Source organism: Oryctolagus cuniculus, chromosome 2, assembly GCF_964237555.1.
Source record: "Oryctolagus cuniculus chromosome 2, mOryCun1.1, whole genome shotgun sequence".
Lineage (NCBI taxonomy): Eukaryota > Metazoa > Chordata > Mammalia > Lagomorpha > Leporidae > Oryctolagus > Oryctolagus cuniculus.
In genome coordinates, this window is record NC_091433.1 from 96,963,690 (window position 1) to 96,988,259 (window position 24,570).

General features: G+C 44.0%; 1 long non-coding RNA gene across 1 annotated transcript; it reads left to right on the forward strand.

Moving 5' to 3' along the window:
• Window positions 1-4,308: 4,308 nt before the first annotated feature.
• LOC108175759 (uncharacterized) lies at window positions 4,309-24,570 on the forward strand. The gene is made up of 2 exons (XR_011386403.1): window positions 4,309-4,710; window positions 24,306-24,570. It is a non-coding gene; the product is annotated as an uncharacterized lncRNA (long non-coding RNA).

Here is a 24,570-nt window from a genome sequence, read left to right on the forward strand (position 1 = left end):
ATATCCACCTGCGGCACCAGTACTCCAAGTTCTAGTCCTGGTTGGGGCACCAGATTCTGTCCTAGTTGCCCCTCTTCCAGTCCAGCTCTCTGCTGTGGCCCAGGAGTGCAGTGGAGGATGGCCCAAGTGCTTGGGCCCTGCACCCACATGGGAGATCAGGAGGAAGCAAAGGGCTCCTGGCTTCAGATCAGCAGAGCGCACCAGCTATACCAGCCATTTAGGGGGGTGAACCAACAGAAGGAATACCTTTCTCTGTGTCTCTATCTCTCTCTCACCAACTCTGCCTGTTAAAAAAAAAAAAGAAAAGAAAAGAAAAGAAAAGAAAAGAAAAGAAAAGAAAAGAAAAGAAAAGAAAAGAAAAGAAAATGAAAGAAAAGAAGGCTTCCCATGAATGAGGAAACCTCAGGGTAAAATGATTCTGGCCTCAAATGGAGGACCTCCCACAGTCCCTCTGGTCAACCACAGGCAGAGGTGAGTTTCTCTTTCTTGTTATGCCTCTCTACAGACATGAGCACCAGGATAGAAGCTAGGACACCTCAGCCTCGTACAAGTTAATGAGAGTTTGACAGCCTCCCAGTCAGTCAGGATCCAGGCTCTGGCCCCAGCTTCAGTTACCAAGCCTCTGCCTATCATCTGCCTATTTTCTTTTCAGACAACTTTGTCATTTCTGGGCTCTCCTGCCTGAGATTTGACCTTAGCCTAATTGTTCTTACCTGACGTGGATGTGAAATCCACAAATGATGTAGGTGATTCTATTGTGCACCTACACCTTTTATCACACTGTTTTGTAATGGTCTATGTCCTTGTCACCTGTCCCCCAGGACTGAAGTGTCTTTAGGGTAAGCACTATATTCACAGCATTCATGTTGTATCAATTATACCCAGGAGAGTACCAGGCATAGTGCAGACAAATCATCCCTGTCTCCCTTCCTCCTCTGCTCCTTATGCCCCTAGTGTTAGATGCTCTTGGTTCTCTCCTCCTCCTCCACACCTCCCTCTGCACACTGCTGCCACATTTAGACCCCCACACACCATGCTCCTCTACGCCCTCTGACCCCATGTGCTCTCCAGTTCCAGTGGCTCCAACAGAAAGATATAGTAAGGGAGTGAGGCTTACTTGTACCCATAAAGCCAAGCTCCTGTGCTCCATTATCACTAGATGAATTGTAGATGTTGGCCTTGAATGTGTTGATTCTGCTCAGTTCTGATGGCCCCATGGCAACTCAGAGCATGGTAGTCTCCCAGAAATCAAAATGCCTGCCTGCATATTACATCCAGCTAGGGGCCACAGAGCTCTGCATCACTGTTCTTGGAGCCCTTTCCACTTAGTCACAGTTCACACCGACTGCTTTCTTCTTCTCTTTGTGCCCACTCATGCCTGCCAGAGGAGCCAGTTTATGAGCCAGTTTAAGAGCCATGATGCTGAGCCAGTGGCAGGACACCTCACTTGGACTTTATAATGCATATTTTGACTATTCTGGGAACATTTTTACATATGTCCTGCTCATTGTACTTTGAGTACCTGAGATTGCTGGACACATGAACTGTGACTTAGTGAGGTATTCCAAATTCAGCTATGAATTATGTAATTTTGTGAGATTTTGAATTTCATTTTTATTTAGGTTGTTCGTATAGCCACTGATTATGTCTTCTAGTTTCTTTTCTTTGAAAATAGTTTCTCATCAGCATTTTTTAGATTTTATTTACTTATTTGAAAGGCACAATTTCAGAGAGACAGAGGCAGAGAAAGAGATAGAGAGACAGAGAGGGAAAGAGAGAGAAAATCTTTGATGCACTGGTTCACTCCCCAGATGGCTGCAATGGCTAGAGCTAAGCTGATCTGAAGCTAGGAGTCAGGAGCTTCTTCTGGATCTCCAATGTGGGTGCAGGGGCTCAAGGACTTGGGCCATCTTCTACTGCTTTCCCAGGTCACAGCAGAGAGCTGGACCAGAAGTGAGAAGCTGGGACTTAAACAGGTTCCCATATGGGATGCTGGCACTGCAGGCAGAGGCTTTACCCACTACACCACAGCGCTGACCCCATGTCTTTTAATTTCTAAGTAACTGCATCATAGTGAGGACCATTGTATATGGTAGCAGTTAACATGATGGCCTTGATGATTTACATAGGGCTTATACATATCATTTACCCATGAGTTTGTGTTCTAGATTTATGCAAACTTTGTAAGTTGATTGGAGGTAGCCTTTTGTTACTGATGAACATTAATGTGGTGAGAACATCTTGTGCTTTAAAAATAAAATCCAAATTAAGATTTACACATAAGTTTCCATCTGCCTTCATCCACCATATTAAAGCATTGAACTCCCATTGATTCTACATGTAGATCTCAATGTAATATTTGCCTTTTCTTCATTCTCACTGCCACAGTACGTCTGCATGGATCCAACTAAATTATCTTTAATAGACTAATTTACCCCCTGTCTTTTATTTTCCTTACCTTTGTGTCCAAAGCCTTTTGTGATTCAGCCCAGTCTCCCTGCCTGTATCTGGTTGTTCAGTGTCTCTTACTTCAATTTCTAGAGAAATCAAGTGTCTGGTAGTTCTTTCCACATACAACACAGAAGATTGCTCAATAAATGCTTATTAAATAAATGAATGGAATGCCTTCCATAGCAAGGGTGAACATTTGACCTGTTGGCCTGGATGGTTCCTGTTTATACACTTCAACCCTAATTGTGACAGTCTTCAAATAGATTTCTATTTCCTTGTCTCCTCTACTAGGCAATTCTTGGGGGTCAGAACTCTTATTTGCTTGTTTCTATATTCTCATTTATTCATTGCACTAAGAGACTCTGTCCAGATGCTGAGTTAATTTCAAGGCAAACATGTTTCTTGCCCCCATTTAAATTTCAATTTGGCAAGAAAGAGCAGTCTACCCAAAGAATATTGCCTGACAGTAAATACTAGTGTGAAGTCAATGGATAAATATTTAAGCATTCCTAATCCAGCAACAACTCTAATCCCATGAACTAGAATTGACAGAAGCAATCATAAACATAGAACTCCATGTCATCCAGTTATCCATTTGCATTTCTACTTAAACATTTTAAAAATCATATGTATACCTAAGATTGCATAATATATATATGCTATCTTGATATTAAATGTAAGAAAAAATGAAAATGACCATGGAATAATAGCAACTTTGAATTGCCTTCCTTTTTAGAGAAGTTGTAATCCTATGTTCTCCACAGTGTAGATTATTGTTGTGGGTACTCTTCCTCTCTCTCACTTTTTTTTTAAAGATTTATTTATTTATTTGAAAGAGTTACACAGAGAGAAGGAGAGAGAGAGAGAGAGAGGTCTTTCATCTGCTGGTTCACTCCCCAACTGGCTGTAATGGCTGGAGCTGTGCCCATCTGAAGTCAGGAGCCAGGAGTTTCTTCTGGGTCTCCCACATGGGTGCAGGGAACCAAGGTCTTGGGCAATCTTCTACTGCTTTCTCAGACCATAGCAGAGTGCTCGGTCTGAAATGGAGCAGCTGGGACTCAATCCAGCACCCACATGGGATGCCAGCACTGCAGGAGGCAGCTTTACTTGCTTCACCATGGCACCAACCTCCCTGTCTCTCATTTTTTTTCCCCAGATGACAAATCTGGGGTTTTAGAAACTGAGCCCCAAGACAAAAGAATTTCTTAGACCAGTATTATATTTTAGTTAGCCTTTAACCTAGACGTTTTAATGATATTGCCATGGGAAAATTCTAAACTCTTTGCACCTCAGTTTCCCCTTAGTGAAAACCCTGATTATACTGTCTCCAGAATTAATCCAAGGTATAAATGCTATGAGGTAAGGCATTTAGTCCCTTAATCTTGCTCCTAGAAGATACTTAGCAATGTTAGTTCAGTATCCAGTTCCCTTCTTTGTTTCTATGCTTGAGGAATTAAAAGATGGTGTAAAATGATTTGAGAAGAACTATAAACATCAATAAAACACAAATAAAAATTGTATTATCAAATCTGCATGTTAAACTCTACCCTCTACACCTCTGCTAAAAGGTATATTGCTTTCATAATCATTTGAAAGAAGTTTCCAGGAACAATGCAACCAGTAAGATGTTTCTGGAAGAAGGCAGAGCTTATGAAGGAGCCAGGATTTGGGATCAGTTAGCAGAAGTGAGTGCCACGCTTTAAGATTTGATTCAGGAAAGAACACCAACTGATCATTGAGATTTTGGGGTGGGAAGGAAAAGAAGAGGGGATGTGAACAGAGTGAATGCCCCCTGCTGGCCAGTATTTCTCCATCCATTCCACACTGAAGCCCTTGGGGATCGCCCTCCAGTCTCTAGAAATGCATGGCCTGGACTCCATTTCCCAGAGTCACCAGGTGCCCTGACGTATTCTGCGTTCCGAATGCCTGTGCGTGTGGACGTGGGAGTACCTGTGCCAGCATTTGCGCATGACGGTACCTGCCCTCTGGTGCAGAGTTGAGAACAGAGGAAGTTCATTCAAGGATCAGAGTCAGCCTGAGAGGCCACACTGCTCCTTCTCCCACATTCACTGCCGCTCTTGCTCTGCACACAATCCCAGGAAGTCTGCGGAGACACCCTGAGCCGCCACCCGCTGCTTCTGTGCCTCTTCAGCTGCCGCCTGTGGGTCCCACATGCCGGGGACTTTTTCTGCTCCACACTCTCCGCTTTGCTCCCTGAGTGTCCTGAAGCAGGGGGATGTGCTCCCAGGACTTTCCATGGCAAGTATGGAGAACAGGAAGGGGCATCTATGCGTGTGTGGAAGAGGGGTGGGGCGAGAGGGCGGCTGGTGGCTCTGCCACGTGGCTCACTTGCTTCTCAGTGATCCTGGTGGCTTCCCAGGGCATGGTCAGGGCTGGGACCTTGGCTCTCCTGTCTCCCACTGCCACTGCCCAGCCTCCTAGTGCAGGCCGGCCCACGTGTTACCTTGCTCAAATTTTCCTTAATGTGCTTTATGTGGTGGTTACAAAACAGAGAGCACCGGTCAGGACAACTGCACAAGCGGGGCAGGTGAGAGGGCGGGGAAGGAAGGCCATGAAGCTCCCAGTTCACTCTATTTAAATAAGCCTGGCTCCCACGGAATGCCTTCTGGCTGCTGCTTCTGTGGGGAGGGGTTCAGTGGCCTTCAGAGGAGTGCGGGAGGCAGCAGGGGTGGGAAGGAGGGCAGAATAGGAGCTGCTCCGTGGCCCCCACTCTGCACCTCATCGGGCCATTGGATTCCCCATGGACACATCTGGCAGCGGTGGCCCTGCTGCTGAGCTTTTCGCCAGAGGGAACAGTGTGAAGGGTGAGCAATAACTTTGCGGGTTGATCCTTCTTCCGTGTTTAGTTAGCAGACTTTTCAATCTGGAGTTTGAGGCCACAGAATCTTAGCTGATGATTTAATTGTTTGCTTTTCAATTTCTGTCGTCAGCTCTTCTTCCTTCTCCTGTTAGGAAGGATGTCAACTGCTATTGCCTGTCATGGAGAGTGAGTGAACTGTGCGAGTCAACAACTGGAGCTATTTTAGTCTGGATTTGCATGAAGTGGAGAACTATAAACACAAATACAGAAAATCAGTCACCCAGTGCTCCACCAGGCTGATTATCTTACAGTCCATACTTTTTTTTAAAAAAAGATTTATTTATTTATCTGAAAGTCAGAGATACAGAGGGGCAGAGGCAGAGAGAGAGGGAGAGGTCTTCCATCTGCTGGTTCATTCCCCAAATGCCTGCAATGGCCAGAGCTGGGCTGACCTGAAGCCAGGAGCCAGGAGCCAGGAGCCAGGAGCTTCTTCTGGGTCTCCTACTGGGTATAGGGCCCAAGGACCTAGGCCATCATCTACTGCTTTCCCAGGTCATAGCAGAGAGCTAGATTGGAAGTGGGGTAGCTGGGACTTAGAAAAAATTCCCCCCTCCCTTTCAAAACAATCTACCTGGCATGGCCCATATGGGATGTGGGCACTGAAGGGGGCAGCTTTACTCACTCTGCCACAGTGCTGGACCCCACACTGAATTAATGAAGAAGTCCAGTTACTTGTCTTATTTTGGGTTCTGTGTTTAACCCGTGACATGTTTTTACATAGGACGATATTAGTTCTACATTTTCATAAAGACTGGTCTGTGGAAGCATCTATACAAGTTGTTAATGGGAGGAGGGGTCAAAAAGAAGAGGGGAAAGAAAAAAAGTTCACCTCTCCCCCCACAGAGATGTAGAGTAGATGTGACCTTGAAAACTATTGCTGAGTGAATTTCTGTGTAATGCAGTTTTCACATGAATAACTGAGTGATTCCAGTGTCCTGATAGAATGTCATTGTCACCAGATTACCAGTTTATGAAACTCATTTAGCATAATGAGGCCATCTAGGAAGTAAACACAGAAAGTGATTTCTGGATAGAGGGTGTTAGGGTGACAGCATTTCTCCTCTCAGCCCCAGTGTGTTGTTTGTGACCTTTTCCCCAGTGCCCTCCCTATCACAGTGCTTGTGAGTGGACCAGCATTTTTGTGTTTCTGGTGGGAAGAGCTGCTTCACACCCATGAAACAACTGTAAGACCACTTTCTGAGCAACCATGTTGTTTGCCTGTTAATATGACTTGGAAAAAGCTGAGAACAGGATGCTTAGACTCATCAGGCTAACTGGCTGCCTTGGCACATCCTTCCCCTCATGGCTATAGGTTTCTGGCAAGTTTTATAAAATGTGTAAGAGAGGAATATTTTGTATGAGATGCATAAGCTGGTAACGAAGTAACACCTGGACAGTAGGGACTCCATTTTGGAGCACCTGAGACTCCATCTTGAGAAAGCACCCACCCCCCCAGCCATGAGACTCTGGTCTGAAACTATGATCTAAAGCACTGTGCATTTGTGTCCCTTCCTCCTTCTTTCCTTCAATGCTGGAGCAGCCTTAACAGAGTTAAACTGGGTAGCACTGGTCATTTTGGCTTTGGGTGCTTGGAAAGCAAGAGGAATTGTTTTTTCTGCAGAAAGGGATTGAGGAGGCACTAGACAAAGTCAGCAGTAGCTTTCTTGGCTCCATCGTATGTCAAATTGAGTCAGAATATTTGTGGTCAGTTTTCTTTTTTTAAATTTTTTAAAACTTTTTTAAATAGAAAGGCAGAATGAGAGAGGGGCTTTTTTATTCTTCTTAATTTTAATCTTTTTTCTATTCTTTTTTTTTTAAGATTTTGTATTTATTTGAGAGGTAGAGTTATAGGCAGAGAGAGAGATAGAGAGAAAGGTTTTCCATCTGCTGGTTCACTCCCCAGTTGGCTGCAATGGCCAGAGCTTTGCTGATCTGAAGCCAGGGGCCAGGAGCTTCTTCTGGGTCTCCCACATGGGTGCATGGGCCCGAGGACTTGGGCTATCTTCTACTACTTTTCCAGGCCCATATGTGATGCCAGCACAGAAGGTGGAGGATTAACCTACTGTGCCACAGCGCCAACCCCTCTTTTTTCTATTCTAAGAGATCTTCATCTTCTGGTTCACTCCCTAATAGCCACAACAGCCTCTGCTGTGCTAGACTGAGGCCAGGAGCCAGGAGCCAGATCTCCTACTTGGGTGTAGGGGCTCAAGTACTTGATCCCAGACCATTGGCAGGGAGCTGGATGGGAAATGGAGCCACCAGGACTGGTACCTATATGGGATGCCAGTGTTGCAAGGGATGTTTTCAACTAGCTGCACCATTAGTGTGGACCCCTTTCTAAAACTTTTTAAAAGAAATTTATTTATTTGATAGGCAGAGTTAGGGGAAAAGAGAAACATACACACACACACACACACACACACACACAGATACCAATCTTCATCCACTGGTTCACATCCTCAGTGGCTACAACAGCCAGCGCTGGACTGGATCAAAGCAGGAGCCAGGAGATTCAACCATGTCTCCCATGAAGAAGCAGGGACACAAGCAGTTGGGCTATCCTCTGATACTTTCTCAGGCATCTTACCAGGGAACTGGATTAGAAGTAGGGTAGCTGGGACATGAACCACAGCCCATGTGGGATGTCAGTGTCACAGGCAGTGGCTTTACATATTATGCATCAATACTGGCCCCATGTATGCTGGAAACATATTTAAGGGTTATTAGAAGGCCAGTTGATTTCCATCAAATGCCATTCAGGCCTGTCCTACAGAACCATTTTGAAATAAGTAACATTTCTCATATGATTGAATGTCAGTCTACAAGACTGCTTCCAAAGGGAGAGAGCTTCAGCGGCAAAGGGGGCAGTGATGTAGAAAGAGAGTAGGAGTGAAGGAGGAGGGAGGAGGTGGAGGTCAGTAGAGAGGTTGGGAAGTACTCAAAAGCAAAAAGTAATAGGACGCAGGTCATTTGTGCAGATTGCCAAAATTAACCATGTATATTATAGCTTTTTAAAATTCAGAGTTTATTTCTGACATAATTTCTGATATAGTTAACTCTCATTTCTGTTTTTCATATGATAATGTTTATAAGCAGTAGAGAATGGGTGTAATTAAATGCAAAAGCATACTCCTATATAAGAAATTTGTATTAGATGCCAGCACCACAGGCAGTATTATTTCTTATGAAATTATTCCCATGTTTCCTGATTAACATTCTCTGTTGGTTGAAGAGGATGGCAGGTTGGGAGACCAGGGAAAGAGTGAGCACTTGTTTTCTGTTCAGTTGGGCTGAGCTGCAGGGAAACTATCAGGGAAGTTTGTGAGCAGGAAAAGTGAGGTTGGAGGGTAAGAGAAAGCAGTGTAGAAGGTAAGAAGAGAGGAAATAATTGCAGAACATATTCACAAATTAGTTTGGCAAAAGCCAAGTGTGATCAGAGACCTAAAAAGAGGGAAAGAAAAGTTGAAGACAGAGAGCAGAAGAAATGGGAAATCGGAAGAATAGGACGGAATTTTGACTCTGATCACACACACTTTTGGAAGGTGTGGGGAAACAGGCCCTTGCACTCATATTGGCAGGAGAATAACACAGTACTCTCTTTGGAGGATAATTTAGCAGATCAAAGTTCTTTAAATGTTAATGTCCTTTGCTAGGATTCAACTGCAAATTTATCTTATATATATTTGGTCAAATATGTAAAGAGCAAGTCAGGTCTTTGTAGTATTGTTCAAGATGGGAATAAAACAGAAGCAACCTAAATGTATATTGACAGAGAATTGGTAAAATGCATTATGGTATATCTGTACAGTCAAATACTAAATATGTAATAGGTCTGAAAAATGATGTAGGGACAGAGTACTTATGTAAAACAAGGTACAGAAAAAATGCCCCTTTGTAAAAAAAGGACACATGCATATGTATCTCTTTATAAAGTGGTATTTACTCATTGTCATTTCATTCAGAAGGCAGAGAGACAGACAAGGAGAGCTCTTCCATCTCTCCCTGTGAATCTGCTGATTTGCTCCCCAAGTGGCTGCAATGGCTGGGGCTGAGCCAGGCCAAATCCAAGAGCCAGGGGCCAGGGGCCAGGGGCCAGGAGCCAAGAGCTTCAACCAGGTCATCTTTCACTGCTTTCCCAGGCACATAAACAGGGATTTGGATCAGAAGTGGAGCAGCTGGGACAGAAACTAGTTCCCATAAGTGATGCCAGCATTAAAGGTGGTGGTTTAACCCATTTATGCCACAATGCTAGCCCTCTGCACATATATCTTTATGAAGGCACATCAAAAAGTTCATGAGAAATGGAATTAAAGATGACATTATTTTGGTGCAAAACTTGTAATTCATTAACTTCTTTTCCTAATACACACTACACAAATGGTTTTGAAACTTTCTTGTATGCATGGACTTTGGAATTAGTTACAAGGGCCGACATTGTGGTGCAGCAGGTAAAGCTGTCACCTGCTGTGCCCATTGGGCACTTGTTTAAGTCCCAGCTGCTCCACTTCTGATCCAGCTCTCTGCTACGGCCTGGCAAAGCAGTGGAAGATGACCCAAGTCCGTGGGCCCCTGTGCCCTTATGGGAGACCTGAAGAAGCTCCTGGCTTTGGATCTGCTCAGCTCCAGCCATTGTGGCCATCTGGGGAGTGAACCAACAGATGGAAGACCTCGCTTTCACTCTCACTCTCTCTGTCTCTGCCTCTCTGTATCTCTGATTTTCAAATAAATAAAAATAAAAATTTAAAAAGAAATTAATTACAGCAAATTAGACTTAATCATTTGATTACATTTTCATGATACTTTAAAGTACTCTTGTATATATGCATATAGAAATCTCAGAAGATAATATAAGAAATAGTTAGGAGTAGTTTGTTCTGGAAAATATGACTAGTATAGAATGAAGGGAGTCATGCTTTCATTTTATACTCTTCCGCAGTCTTTAATAGCTAATATGTGTATTGTTACTGAAGATGTACTTTTAAAGGTAGATAGAGAGAGAGGGAGAAGTTGAGGAGAGAGAGAGAGAGAGCTTCCATCTACTGTTTTCTTCCAGAAATGGCTTCAATATCTAGGGTGGACTAGGATAAAGCCAGAGACCAGGAACCCCATCTGGGTCTCCCACATAGGTGATAGGGATCAATGTGGTGGAATGAGAAGGTGAGAAGGTCATGCCAAGATGGCCACTGGCAACAGAAACTGCCTGGCAACAGGCCGTGATTAGATGGCTTCAGAAACCACATGACAACAGAGCCTGACTGACAACAGGCTGTGATTGGATGGTTTCAGAAACTGCCTGGCAACAGGCCTTGATTGGTTAGGGCATAGACCGCCCCTTGACTGGATTGGCTGCCTTACTATATAAGCAGCTGTAGCAACTGCTTGCCTCAGGCCTGCTTTCACCCAACTCCTGGGGTCTGTGTGGTGACTCTACACCTCTTTCCCCCACCACGCTCTTCCTCTCAGAAACAAATCCACAGCAACAGGGATCTAGGCACTTGGGTCACTGTCTATCCTTCCAGGTGCATTACCAGGAAACTGGATTATCAGGGAGCTGGAACAGAAGAGCAGGCAGGACTCATATCAGGCTTTCTGTTATGGGATACTGGTATTCTAAGCAACAGCTCAACCTGCAGAATCACAATGCCACCCCCAAGTATTATTTTTATAATTAAAATGTCTAGATTTTGATTTTAAAATGATAATTTGTGGTTACTAAGACAGAAAAAGTATATTATGCAATAACAGAAATTGAAAATGAAATAGAGTTTAGTTAATGATATGTCAATATCAGGGCCAGTGTTGTGGCACTATGGGTTAAGCCACCTCTACATGCAAGCAATCCCACCTGTGTGTTGGTTGCAGTCTCAGCTGCTCCACTTCCAATCCAGCTCTCTGCTCATGATGTGGAAAAACTAAGGTAGATAGATAGTTCATGAGCTGAAAGCCATACCTCCTCCACCCCCATGTAATCCTATCACCCACATGTCAAGCAGACTATGTAAACACTGCCCTTTTGGAAGCTCATAAGAAGCTTGGTGAAGGGGAATGCATGCTTTCTCTCTCTCCCCTCGTGGACACAGAAGAGCCTGGTATGGAAGTCTGTCTTTCCCCTTCCTGCCACACTCTGCTTTAATAAAGACTATTTGTTCCTATGAATTCTTCTCACTATAAATAAGCCTCATCATGCTGCATGTTGTATTTGTGCCTGAACTTAGAATTCTTCTTTAAGTAAAAGGCAAGAGCATGAAATTGAAGTTTGAGCCTAAGCTAGCCCACAACACTAATGCACCTGGGAAAGTAGCCCAAGTGCTTGTGTCTCTGCCATCCGTGTGGGAACTCAGATGGAGTTCCGGATTCTTGGCTTTGGCTTATGATGGGACAAGGACATAAGCTTCAGTCATTTTAGGTTCTTGTTACCCCTGCCTTCTTTCAAGAGACCAGTCCAGTCTCACATCCTACATTGTTCCCACCTCACCCACTACATTCTTCTCCAGGTTTAGAAGCCCTTGAAAAACTTGAAAAACCTGTATGGAGAAGCTCATCTCCACCTGCTATTCTCCACCTCTACCCTAACCCACCTAAGATATAATAAGGCCCAGGCTACTGGGGTCTGGGACTTCAGCCACATGTTTGGTCTTTGTGCACACTGGCAGCTGGTCAACTTCTGCAAGTTCATTTTCTTTGAATAAATTCAGTCTGACTGTGAGTTCGTATCATCTCCTTACATGTGGTGTGCCATGTGAGGGGGGAGTGAGGGAATGGCAACTAGCCTCAATCAGCCACTCCCGTATCTTTTTGGTAAGAGCTGTGCATTTCAACTTTTCTCCAGACTTTCTTCTCCTTTCTGAACTCTTTTCCCTTTTTACTGTCTCTGCCCCCCCACCTTCTCTTTCCCACCATGTCCTTTTCCCTTCTGACTCAGATGGCCCTGAGAGATGCTCTCCAGATCATTTTCTCATCTGCTTGCACTTTCTCATTTCTCAATGCATTCACAGAGCCTTTGCCAGATCTCATCACTGCAGGCCACAGCGAACCTAATTCTCAACCCACTGGATTGGTAAGAGAGGTCTCTGCCACCTCAAGCACATTGGGGCGATGCTCATGAGGCTTCTTCCTCCCTTTAGGGCCTGGGGTATTAGGTTGGGCCATTTCACACCCCCTCTTAGGGCCTGGCATGTTTAGTCAGTTTCCTTCTCTTGGGGGAAATGCTTGTCTGTAACAGCTCAAAACTGGGACACTGGTCTGAGCTTGGGGATTCTCGTGGTCTCCTCTTAGAGAACTCAGAACTTAAGTTCTCAGTTGGGGTGACTCTTTCCTGAGAGACACCCTGTGAAAGGACCTTCTTCCCTCAGGCTGTATTTTGCTTAATTCATGGGTTCTAAATCTCAATTCCCCTCTAGCCTGCCTCTTTTTTTTTTTTTTAGATTTTATTTATTTTATTTCAGAGTTTTAATTACAGACAGTGAGAGGGAGAGACAGAGAGAAAGGTCCTCCTTCCATTGGTACACTCCCCAAATGGCCACAATGTCTGGAGTTGCACCAATCTGAAGCCAGAAGCCAGGAACCTCTTCCCGGTCTCCCACGTGGGTGCAGGGGCCCAAGGACTCGGACCATCTCCTACTGCTTTCCCAGGCCATAGCAGAGAGCTGGACTGGAAGTGGAGCAGCCGGGACTAGAACTGGCACTCATATGGGATGCCGGCACCACAGGCGAAGGATTAACCTACTGCACCATAGCACGGGCCCTTCTAGCCTGCCTCTTAAAGACTTTTGGAAGAAGAGCTTGAATGGGGAGATAAAGCAGAGGTGATTAATCTACCTCTGCACTAAAATTTGGCCTCAACATAAGTTGGACAATGATTCTAAAATGGGCAGAATTTGGCATCTTCATCTCAAAGTTCTCTAAGATTTTAGTAACTTTGCACAGAGAAATGGCAAGTTGTCAGAGGTCCCCTGATCCAAGCCTTTTTCCTCCTTTGGATCAACTTTGCTCACTCCAAGTTCTCATAGAAGAAGAAGGCCTGAGGCCTCCCCTTCAATCTGTCACTTCCCCCCTCCACCTGAGAAGCCAGCATCTCAGGAACAAGTATTCCACTCACTCCTCCCCACCCTATCTCACAGCCTCCTCCTCTTCCCTTCACCAAGGGCAGCAGGGGCAGTTGCTACCCCTCCACCATCTTCTCCCCTGTATTCTCTTTATCCTGCTCTCCCCAAGGGAGAAAAACTTCCCTGTAAGCCCTCTCTGCCCCTCCCTACTCCCACCCCTGAGATCCTGACCCATTCTTAGGGCCTGGCATGTTTAGTCAGTTTCCTGCTCTTGGGGGAAATGCTTATCTGTAACAGCTTAAAACTGGGACACCAGTCTGAGCTTGGGGATTTTCATGGTCTCCTCTTAGAGAACTCAGAACTTAGGTTCTCGGTGGGTGCCTCTTTCCTGAGGGACACCCTTGAAAGGACCTTCTTCCCTCAGGCCGTATTTTGCTTAATTCATGAGTTCTAAATTTCAATTCCCCTCTAGCCTGCCTTTTTTTTTTTTTTCCAGGATTTTATTTATTGGCCAGCACCATGGCTCACTTGGCTAAGCCTCTGCCTGCAGCAGGTTCTAGTCCCCGGGTTCTAGTCCCTGATGGGGCATTTGTTCTGTCCCAGTTGCTCCTCTTCCAGTCCAGCTCTCTGCTGTGGCCCGGGAAGGCAGTGGAGGATGGCCCAAGTGCTTGGGCCCTGCAACTGCATGGGAGTCCAGGACAAAGCACCTGGCTCCTGGCTTCAGATTGACATGGTTCAGCCAAAGCAGCCATTTAGGGGGTGAACCAATGGAAGGAAGACCTTTCTCTCTGTCTCTCTTGCTGTCTAACTCTGCCTCTCAAAAAAGAAAAAGAAGATTTTATTTATTTTATTTGAGAGTATTGGGCATTGCCTAAAATCTCCATCACAATATGGTGCCTGGTGGATGTTTGAGGGGTGTGTTTGTGGCTGCTGCCATTAAGCTACGTATGATCATCAGACCACCGGCAGGGATGATAGGTCTGCTTTAGTTCCAGACACGTGGACAGTGCATGATCTCTATACTTTGCTTAAGGTGCCCCTGTGCGTGGTCCACCCATGCCTGCATGACCTTTTCACTGATTGGCTCCCCTACTGTGCATGTCTTTTGTAAGCTTTATAAGCCTGCACACTTCCTCAATAAAGTGGTTCCTGCTTTGACAGAACTCATGGGTGCTTGTGGTGTGTTCACCTGTTGACCTTACCCTTCCCATTCGCCTTTTTGGGGAGGGCTTGTGCTAACCCTGCTGGTCAGGGGCTAGCATCAGGCTTGAGACCCCAACATGAGAGTTATAATTACAGACAGAGAGAGGGAGAGACAGAGAAAGGTCTTCCTTCCATTGGTTCACTCCCCAAATGGCTGCAATGGCCGGAGCTCTGATGATCAGAAGCCAGAAGCCAGGAACCTCTTTCCGGTCTCCCACATGGATTCAGGGACCCAAGGACTTGGGCCATCTTCTGCTCCTTTCTCAGGCCATAGCAGAGAGCTGGACTGGAAGTGGAGCAGCCAGGACATGAACCAGCACCCACATGGGATACTGGCACTGCAGGTGGAGGCTTTATTCCCTATGCCACAGCAGTGGCCCATAAAGACTTCTTTAACTAGCTACTTCCTATCCTTCTATGAGACCTAAAATGCTAAAACCTAACACAGTGCAGCCACATCTCGCACTGCTACTCTATATCACATCTAGATTCTCTCTCACATGAAGACAAAAATCTCTGTTCCAGCCATCTCCAGTAATATATTTGGCAGTGTTAGCAAAGAAATCTCAAGAACTGTGGCAAGTCCTGAGCAACTTCACTTGAAAGAATGCCCCATGCCTAGCCTTCTTCTATCTTTTCACCTGCCTTGTCTAGTGGCAGCCAAAATCTCTTCGCTAATATTTCATGGAGACAAAGTCTTGCCTGTTATTTTAACCTGGCCACCTTGGAATTTCTCATGACCTCCACCAAGAGGGCCACCAAGTCCTTTGTAAAGTTCTGGTAGGAATTTCAGGAATTCCACACCCATGAAGCCCTCTACCCAGCAATATTCCACACAAGGAGTGGAAAGGAAATAAAGGGCCCCTCCCATGGAAACATTACCCTGGGAGATAGCTCTCCTAACCTATGTGGAATAATGCTCAAACCAACTGGCTAACTGGGTTCATTACTATTTCCAGGCATAGCTCTCTCTCCACACTAGCACTTCATTCTGTCACCTATTAGATTGTCCTCATTGAGAATCTCTTCAACAAGAAGGTGCCCATCTGCTCTGATGAACGCCCTCCTTCATTAAATCTAATGTGATGTTGAACAATCACTAGTGAGTAACTCGTCTGTGGCACCCTGGCCACTGGGCACAGTCAACCTTGGAGTCATGGAGTTGCCTGAAGATGTAGTTGTTTCAGACAGTTTCAAGTAGCTGATGGTTGACCAGACATTATTAGCCCAAGGTGTTTTCTGGATAAAAAACTAGGCTCAAATTCAGTTTAAAATCTAAAAAGATATCTTTGGTAAATAACGGTCTCATGCATGAAATTTTGGTTCAGCTGTAAAATTCAACTGGATATTGGGTTTGAAGGAATTTCTGTCTTGAATATAGGAAGATTATTTAAAGAATAATTTTATTTATTTGAAAGAGTTACAGAGAGAGGTACAGCCAGAGAGAGAGATTGCCCATTCCACTGGTTTACTCCCCAAATGACCGCAGTGGCCAGAGCTGATCTGATCTGATCCAAAGCCAGGAACCAGGAGCTGTTTACAGGTCTCCATGGGTGCAGGGGCCCAAGGATGTGGGCCATCTTCTACTGCTTTCCCAGACCATGGCAGAGAGCTAGATCAGAAGTGGAGCAGGCAGGACTTGAACCATTGCCCATATGGGATGCTGGTGCCACAGGCTGGGACTGTAACCCACTGCACCACAGTGCTGGCCCTATTTTGTAATCTCTGATTTACAGTCTATAAAGTAATTTAAATTTGTTAACAAATATATTTTTACAAATGATCATATATGGAAAACTATTCAAGACTGCTTGAGATTAAGGTTGAGATTTGCTATATTCTTTTATTTAGAAAATCTTTAATTTGGAGATTTTTAAAAGATCAATTCAAAATGTAACTCAAGGAAATCAGCAGAACTATTTGGTGATAGTCTTAATTGCTAATTCTGAAATAGATTAAAAGCATCTCCTTTTAATAGTTTTTTGTTTAATTGATGACTCTGTCAGTTTTCTACCAACTCCGGTAAGCTCTCTTTTCTTCTCTATTTCTCTGTTAAAATTGCTTCAAATTATGAGATGATTCTGTGTGCTAACTCATTTAAGGTTTTACTTTTCCATTTTAGAGAAAGACCAAAGAGATCAATTGTTTAAAAACACCTGAGTCTTTATTAATAAGAGTTGTGGTTTGATTATATGCTCATTTTAAAGCATTTGAGGGATCACTTTTGAACAATGATCAAGTCTGGCCTATATTACATTAAGATGTTAAGGGATCCTATTTCTACCAGACATTTTAAGCCTTCTTGGCATCTTTGCAGGCATTCAAAAAATAAAGTTCCAAATTCTTTTTTTTTTTTTTTTTTTTTTTTGACAGGCAGAGTGGACAGTGAGAGAGAGAGACAGGTGAGAAAGGTCTTCCTTTGCCGTTGGTTCACCCTCCAATGGCCGCCGTGGCCGGCGCGCTGCGGCCGGCGCACCGCGCTGATCCGATGGCAGGAGCCAGGAGCCAGGTGCTTTTCCTGGTCTCCCATAGGGTGCAGGGCCCAAGCACCTGGGCCATCCTCCACTGCACTCCCTGGCCACAGCAGAGGGCTGGCCTGGAAGAGGGGCAACCGGGACAGAATCCGGCGCCCCGACCGGGACTAGAACCCGGTGTGCCGGCGCCGCTAGGCGGAGGATTAGCCTAGTGAGCCGCGGCGCCGGCCCAAATTCTTTTGACTTTGATATTTCCAGTTGGGTCCCTGGAAATGTTAAAGGATATTTCTTTCATCTTGTAGAGACATCAACTAATTAGGCTAATTGGGTTATATTAAAGGTAGTGTAAAGATGTGAAATGGTACTAAATGTTATGATGATATAAAATGCTATCAATACAAATGTCCAAATGCTACAAAAGTCCTATCATCTTGTTGTGTTGCTATCAGTCATGATAGTCATCTTAATGAAAAGGTCCTAGAGGCCTAAAAGAGATAAATGTTTTATAAAATCTTGCAGATGCTTTCGAAAATACTGTCTGGAGTAGGCAATCACCTCTTATTTTTAGTTAATGAGTTTTTAAATTTAACCATTTACAATTTTACCTATTTAAAGTCTTTCATCATTCACATTTTGTACTAAAAATCAGATTTACTGCTCATGGAAATTGAAACATTGTTGGCTCTATGTTTAAAATGTGTCCTCTTCAAGATTCTGAAAGACTTTTTGCACAGTAAACATTTGAAACCTTCCTTTTCAAACCAAACTAAGGGAGAGAGGGTCTTAATAATTACTTCAAAATGCATGACAGTTTAGATAACATGGTCTTAATGTTTGATCTTACCTAGAGGGACATACCTTTCCTTATGGGCATAATCTTATCTTTCTTTTTTTATTTTTATTTATTCTAAAGGTTTATTTTTATTTTATTTATCTGAAAGAATTACAAAGAGAGAGAAGTCTCCCATCTGCTGGTTCACTCTGCAAATGGCCACATGAGCAGAACTATTCCAAAGTCAAGAGCCAGGAGCTTCTTCCTAGTTCTCCCACATGGATCAAGGGGCCCCAGGAGTTGTGCCATCCTCTGCTGCTTTCCCAGGTGCATTAGCAGGGAGCTGGATCAAAAGTGAAGCATCTGGGACTTGAACTGGCATCCATATGGTGAGCCAGCACTGCATGCTGGGGCTTTAACCTGCTGTGCCACAGTACCAGCCCTGGAAAACACTGTGATAACATGCCTGTGACCACAGATTTCTAGCTCTGGCCACCAAGGATTAGGGATGGGATTGAGCACCCCCTTGGCTGACCTTCCCAAAGGCTGCCTCCGTAGTCCACTTTAACAGAGACTAGGAGGAAGAGGAGTTATTTAGGCAGAAGAACCAATGTAAGGATAGATGGCAGGCCAATTAATGGCTGCCTTACATAGGAGTCTTCCACCAAGGAGACCCAACAAAGCCAGTCTACCTCAAATGGCACTGACTGGCAATATGAGCAATCTGGGCATTGGGCAAGCAGCAGTCATGCTAGAAGATGGCTCCTGAAGGGGCCTGGTAACTCTACCAAGAGTGACACTAGTGGAAATGGAACTTCCCTGGAGGTTGAAGGACTCCTGGGTCAGAGCTGCAGACCCTGTTGGCCCTCCCTAAACTGAAAAAGCCCTTCATTCTTCCCAACTTCCAAAGTAACCAGCATGGTTGAAGGGATGACCTAGGATCAGTAACATTGCAGGCAGAGCTCTAAATGTCTTTTAGAGATGTAACCTATTAAAACTAATCTATTCAGGCCAGCTCTGCTCCCAGGCCAGGTGGGTAATGGAAGTCAACAGGGTGTCTTCCCTAAGGAGGTTCCCACCTCATTTATGATGTCACTTCCAGTACCCCATGTGAAGAGATAGATAGGTCTGGGCCTCACTTATACCTGGCCTGGCCTTAACATCAACCTGGTAATTATCAAGTCCTTCTTGTCAGTTTCCTTTTATCTCTCAATGGGAAAACTCCCTCTTGGTTTCTATAGCACCTTTCTTAGACACTCTAATACTGTTTTGTTTTCTGTGCATCTAATTTGCTTGTTAGATTCATTTACTCCAGACTTAAGCAGAGAAATTCTAGATGGTCATGCACATGAAACCTTGAATGGAGATAGTTTCCGTGAGCTGGCACTGCAACCCCCTTGAGAGGCCAGCTTCTGCTGGAACGCTGTCTTGATCACAGGTCCCTACTTCACCCCTACTCAGCTGGAAGAAAGCAGAACAGTCTTTGCCTTAACCCCTGACAGCAGCCAGGGTTCCATAAAGAGAGGGAGGAAATGAGGGGCCCCAGGACTAGAAGCAGGCCAGACTAACTACCCAACAGTTCCTTGACAGCACATACACACTAAACAAAACAGGAACACTCAGGTGTACATCTGTCTTCACATTAACTGGGCAGGACTCTTTTGCTCTCCTATATCCCTCTTTGTTCTCATTTTGCCCATCTTTCCCACCATGGGCAATGTTTCTAATTTCTCCTTTTATCCTCATAATCATAATGCTTCCATTATTACTATGTAGAATTAACATATTTCAAAAGTCTTTAGAGGAGCACATGACTACTATATCCCCAGCAATTATGCAGGAAAAATGCAAGACTGCTCTTCTTCAATCAATCCAATCCAGAGTATATGTCAATGGTTCATATAAGCAAGAAGTAGCCAGAAAGAAACTGGCACCCCATGTCCTTATCTATACTCAGAGTTGGGACTGATGGAACAAAGACATAAGCCTCAGTCATTTCAGGTTCTTGTTACCCCTTCTGTTTCCTTCCTTCCTTCCTTCCTTCCTTCCTTCCTTCCTTCCTTCCTTCCTTCCTTCCTTCCTTCCTTCTTCCCTTCCTCCCTCCCTCCCTTCCTTCCATTCATTCATTCATTTGATTCTTCTGTTTCCTTCCTTCCTTCCTTTGTTCCTTTCAAGATTTATTTTTAATTTGAAAGAGTTACACAGAGAGAGAAGGAGAGGCAGAGAGAGAGAGAAAGAGGTCTTCCATTTGCTGCTTCACTCCTCAAATGTCTGCAATGGCCAGAGCTGAGCTGATCTGAAGCCAGGAGCCAGGAGTTTCCTTTGGGTTTCCCCATCGGTACAGGGGCCCAAGGACCTGGGCCATCTTCTACTGCTTTCTCAGGCCATAGCAGAGAACTGGATCAGAAGTGGAGCAGCTGAGTCTCAAACCAGTGCCCATATGGGGTGCTGGCACTGCAGGTGGTGGCTTGACTCGCTATGCCACAGTGCCAGCCCCTATATTTTATAAGAAGGTATTTCAAAAGGTTCATGGGCAATACACATTATCATCTAATTTTATAACCATGAAATTTTGAGTGCTTTTATATAAAGCATTGTTAAAGAACTAAAAATCATTAGGATTATAGAATGTATGTATATTAATTCCACAGAAGAGAAAAATCTACCCAACCTGGACCTCCATATCTGTTCAAGCTGATGTACTAAGACTTTTAAATTGGTATAATGATTGAAAATGTTAGAGATTCCCAAAACAAATGTACCTATTTTTAATCTATTTGATTGTAAGTAAAATATGCAACTTATTTTTTTATTATTTTTAAAATAAAATTGAGGTCCAGCACTGTGAAAATAGTGGGTAAAGCCAGTGACTATGGTGCTGGTATCCCATATGATCACCGGTTCATATCCCAGATGGTACAAGTATTTGGGTTCCTGCACCACCTATGTGGGCAGACCAGAAGGAGCTCCTGGCTTCTGGATTTGGTTCAGCCCAGCCCTGGCCATTGTGGCCATTTGGGATGTGAACCAACAAATGGAACCAACATCTCTCTCTTTCTCTCTCTCTCTCTCTCTCCCTCTCTTTCTCTATATTTTTCTATATCTCTATCTCTATTGCTATCTCTATAATTCTTTCAAATAAATTTTCAAAATCTATAAAAATGGGTATAAATATTTTCAACTATTTCCTACAATACAGAAGAATAAAGGACCTTTGAAGAAACATTAAAGAATTCATTTTAACATTGGATAAAATCACCTATTTTTTCTCTTTTTAAAGATACATTGTACTCATTTGAAAGGCAGATTTGCAAGGATGGAGAAACAGTCGAAGAGACTTTCCATCTGCTGCTTCACTCCCCAGATGGCTGCAATGGCCAGAGCTGGGTAAAACCAAAGCCAGGAGAAAGAAGCTTCATCCTGGTCTTCCATGTAGATGGCAGGGACCCAATCATGTGGGTCATTTCAGCTGCTTTCCCAGGCCATTGGCTGGGAGCTGGATAGGAAGTGGAGCATCAGGACCTGAACAGGTGCTGACAAAGGATGCCAGCCAGCATTTCAGATAGGACATAACCTCCTCAGCCACATTGATGAGCTCCTAAAATCACCTATATCTAAAGAGTTGATTTTTATTTATATTGTTTTTATAAAAGACTTATTTGTTTATTTGAAAGTCAAAGTTACAGAGAAGAGGGAAAGACAGAGAGATCTTCCATCATATGGTTCATTCCCCAAATGGCTACAAAGACAGGGATTGGGTTAGGTCAAAGCCAGGAGCTTCTTCCAGGCCTGCCACATGGATGAAGGAGCCCAAGCACTTGGCCAATTCTCTGACGTTTCCCCAGGCCATCATCAAGGAGCTGGATGAGAAGTGTAGCAGCCAGAACTTGAACTGGCACCCATATAGGATTTTATTCTTACAAATGGTGGCTTAAATGCTAGCCTCTCCTTATATTCTTTATGTAATTACTTTTAAAAGTCTCTTTCTAAATAAACAAAAGATATCTCTATTATTTACCAAGGTTATTGTGCAATTTATTAACTGTCTCTATTTATAAGTCAAGCTAACACCAGAATTTGTTAGAAGACCTAAATGGGGGGCAGTGCTATGACGCAACAGGCTAAAGCCCTAGCCTGCAGCACTGGCATCCCTTATGGGCACCAGTTCAAGTCTTGGCTGCTCCTCTTCTGATCCAGCTCTCTGCTATGGCCTGGGAAAGCAGTGGAAGATGACCCAGGTCCTTGGGCCCCTAACCTACATGGGACACCTGAAAGAAGCTCCTGGCTCCTGGCTTGGATCAGTTCAGCTCTGGCCATTGCAGTCATTGGGGAGAGAACCAGTGGAATGGAAGACATCTCTCTCTCTCTCTTGCTCTGGCTCTGGCTCTGGCTCTACCTCTCTCTGTAACTCTGTCGTCAAGTAAGTAAAGCGTATCTTTAAAAAAAGAAACTTAAATGAGTCCTACCCCTTGGGCATAAACTCAGCTAAATCTACAGTGTCTGTCATCTGTCCATAGTAAAACTCAAGTCTGGTACATATCTCTCTTCATGTAGACATTACTGTGTCCTTTAAGAATCAAGAACAGGGGCCAGCATTTGGTGCAGATTAAGCAGCTGCTCACAATGCTGGCATCCCAGATGAACTCAGGTTCAAGTGCCAGTTCTGATCCAGTTCACTACTAATGTGCCTAGGAAAGCAGCAGAACATTGCTGAAGTACTTGGGCACTTCCCACCTATATGGAAGAACTGTTGGAGTTCCATCCTCCTGGTTTTTGCCTGGCCTAATCCCAGCAATGGTAGTCATTTGGGGAGTGAACCAGCAGGTGGAAGATCTCTCTCTCTCTCTCCTTTCCTATCTCACCCTCTCCCTCCTCTGTAAGTCTGACTTTCAGATAAGTAAATAAATAAATCCTTTTAAAAAAAGAAATGAAGAAAGCAGAATAGATTCAAGAAAATAAATATTTTAATAGAGTCCAGAACAGACTATAAATGTGCTACTACTCTACATTTGTCACTGTGATGTGCTGAATAAAAAATAATGTATATTATCACGTACTTATTTGGATGATTGATTACTGGTAATTAGTATTTAGTTTTAAAGAAAAAATTTCAAGTGACAATATTCATCAATAGGAAAAAGTTGAAACAAAGCACTCTCTCTTTTTTTTTTTTTTTTTTTTTTTTTACAGGTAGAGTGGACAGTGAGAGAGAGAGACAGAGAGAGAAAGGTCTTCCTTTTCTATTGGTTCAACCCCCAATGGCCACTGCGCCCGCAACCGGGACAGAATCTGGCGCTCCATCCAGGCAACAACCCAGTGTGCTGGCGCCGCAGGTGGAGGATTAGCCTATTGAGCCATGGCGCCAGCCAAAGCACTATCTTAATCTCACAAAGTCATGTGGATAGGAGAAGGCATATCTGATTTTTTCTAATCAGCCTTCCTAAAATTTACAAATATTTTTCTGGTAACAGTGAATTTGGCTCATCATAAAAAGTTCTTTGAAGGCACTTATTAAACTTGTTCCTCTTTGAAAAAGTAAATTTTACTGTGTGATACTGCAAGAGGTAAATTTTTGATTTATAGGAAACTTGAAAACCAATTATGCTTAGTCTCTAATTTCTGATTTACTTATAGAACAGAAATTACACAGATAAATGTTACTTTGTCTAATTTTTTAAAATATTTACTTATTTATTTGATAAGCAATCACAGATAGACAAGGGGAAAGACTGAGAGAGAGGTCTTCCATTTGCTAGTTCACTCCCCAAATGGACACAATGGCCAGAGCTGGACCAACTCAAAGCCAGGAGCTTCTTCACACATGGGTGCAGGGGTCCAAGCACTTGCACCATCTTCCACTGCTTTCCCAGGTCATTAGCACAGAGCTGGATTGGAAGTGGAGCAGCTGAGACATGAACCAGCACCTGTATGGGATACCAGTGCCACAGGCAGAGGCTTAATGATTATGGCACAGCACCAGCCGCCACTTTACCTAAATTTATGGTAAACCCATGAGTTGCACCACAATGCTATTTTCTTTCTCCTTTCCTTCTTTCCTTCCTTCCTTCCTTCCTTCCCTCCCTCCCTCCTTCCTTCCTTCCCTCCTTCCTTCCTTCCTTTCTTATTTTTCTGTGTCATGAATCTTGCATATTGCATCCAAGGACATGGACCAGGGAGAGAGGCTTATGATTACTGTGTGTAAGGACTCTGCTCTTGGGGATCAAAGCATCTGGCAAGGAAACTCTCCTAGATTAAGTTCTCAAGTGCCTCTCTCAATAACAAGCAAGAGAAGGTGTGCTAACTGGAGAGCATCTTTGGTTTAATTAATTTTGGGAGGCCTGAGTGTTGCTGGGGTCCTCATTGAGCTATAATAATGGGTCATGAATCAGTTGAATGTGACTATTCACCACTAGAGGGCTCTGTAGGGTTGATTCAATTTTTACAATCATTGACTTCTGATTCCCCACTGTTGTCTCCAGCTGCTCTTCTGGGGAAGAAAATCTGCTCCACTTGCAGGATACTTAAGTCCAGCATTGGAGGAAGCATAATTGAAAGAGCCCACAGCTGAGATCATGGCACAAAGACACTTGCTTCCATGGGAGAATGACTAAGAATACTGTCTTGGTTGGGATTGGCAAAAGTCATCATGAAGAGGATCAGGGACCTCTGCATCTCCAAGTGTATTTCTACCTCCCAGCTGTGAACCCAGAATAGGGCATCCATTGATTAAACAATGATTCCATA